Source organism: Neophocaena asiaeorientalis, unplaced genomic scaffold (assembly GCF_003031525.2).
Source record: "Neophocaena asiaeorientalis asiaeorientalis breed wild unplaced genomic scaffold, Neophocaena_asiaeorientalis_V1.1 scaffold191, whole genome shotgun sequence".
Taxonomy (NCBI): domain Eukaryota; kingdom Metazoa; phylum Chordata; class Mammalia; order Artiodactyla; family Phocoenidae; genus Neophocaena; species Neophocaena asiaeorientalis.
This window is the reverse complement of record NW_020175105.1, coordinates 72,830-74,777: the sequence shown is the minus strand read 5'-3', so window position 1 is coordinate 74,777 and position 1,948 is coordinate 72,830.

The window sequence follows — 1,948 nt, the reverse complement described above, 5'->3', positions numbered from 1 at the left end:
CCTGGTTTCTTGTTCCGCAGCGGGCGGCGGCGGATGACCAGCAAGTTACTCTTGAAACCAGTAGCCCCGCCCACGACACCTCCCTGCGGCTTCCTCCCCGCCTGACAGCAGAGACGTGGGGGACGGAGGTGACTACCCGAGGTCACCGCTCATGCCAGAGCCCGGGTGTCCGCGGGGCCCACCCCGAGCGCGAGCCGGGGGGCCGGGGGAAAGTGGCAGAGAGGATGAAGATGGGGAGCCCTGGGCCCCGGGGTAGGAGTGGGGCCGGGCAGGCCAGGCGCGGTGCGCTGGGTTTCCCTTTGGGACCATCCTGGTCCCGGGAGCACCCGGCACCCGGGAAGGCCCGGGAGGAAATGACTCATTCATTCAGAACCACCAGCTGAGGCGGCGGAACTGCCTCCGGGTCTCCTGCCAGCGCTGCCTGTCCCGTCACGTACCCGGACAGGGCTGGGGGGAGGAGGTGCGGGGAGCCCTGTTCTCTGGGGCGGTGGATGGCACTGGCCTGCTACCCCTGGGGGATGAAGGCCTCCTTTTCCTTCCTTTCCAACAGGCTGCACACGAGCCAGAAAACCAAATACCAAAGACTTACCTATTTGTTAAGTTACACCTGGTAAATGTGACACCTGGAAACAAGTTGTGTCCAGCCTTCTCTAAACCACACGGGTGAACCCAGCCCAGCCCCGGCCAGCTCCAGCGCGGCTCCCTCAGCTAGCAAAGCCAAGGACACCCCGCCGTCACCGCCCCAGGCCAGCCCAACCCACCAGAGAACTCCAAAGGTTTCTGCAGAACTGGTCGCCCTGCACCAAGTGGTGACACCCACTCAGTCGGGCTCACCCAAACCCCAGAGTGATTCCAAGCTCGGATTCTCCCAAAGCTGAGAGTATTTCAGAGATACTCAGTGAGGCTTCCTGCTGCTTCCCACCGGCCAAGTCCCTCTCCAGCCCAGGGCTGCCCTACTTCCTGGATGCCTCTCAGAGCGACGGTGGAGACCCTGAAGAAACCCATCAGGAGGTCATGAACCAACATCATGGGGCAGAGCCAGCATTTGATCCTTAATGAGACAGGATGGAGGAGAAAAGCACCCCTCCTGGCACACGCGATGGGGCGGAGGTGGGGTAAGGTACCTCCGTGTCACACAGGGTATTCTCAGGCCGCCCACCCAAACATTCAGGAGTGCCCCCAGGCACCTGATGGATGCCACCTGCTGACAGGCTGGCGCCCACTGGGCCTTCACCTGCAGGAGTGCTGCGGGCAGATACACAGGAAAGGGCAGCACCCCCACCCCCCAGTGTCCCCTCTGGGACATCACACACAGAGGCGCATGAGAGCCCAGGGTTATCCACATGGCTCTGCCTGCAGGCCGTTTTCCACCAGCTTTCTGCCCCGTTGCTTTCACTCTAAACCATTAACTGGTGCTGTCTGTAGTGAATTTTCCCTCATGTGAATTACCCTGCTGCCCTTGGCCGCACTGCGCGCTGGCCGGTGACTTGCTGAACTCATCCCTCAGATGCGAACGATGCCCATTGCTGCAGGGGTCGACGAGGGTCAGATGAGATACAAAAGCCTGTTATGATTTTTTTTTAATGTATTTATTTTTGGCTGCGTTGGGGTCTTCGTTGCTGCCCGTGGGCTTTCTCTAGTTGCCGCGAGCCAGGGCAGCTCTTCGTTGTGGTGCACGGGCTTCTCATTGCGGTGGCTTCTCTTGTTGTGGAGCACGGGCTCTAGGCGCACAGCCTTCAGTAGTTGCGGCACATGTGCTCAGTAGTTGTGGCTCACGGGCTATAGAGTACCGGCTCAGTAGTTGTGGCGCGCGGGCTTAGTTGCTCCGCGGCATGTGGGATCTTCCTGGACCAGGGCTCGAACCCTTGTCCCTTGCATTGTCAAGCAGATTCTTAACCGCTGAGCCACCAGGAAGCTCCTCTGCTGCTTTTTAATGTACAATCTGTCC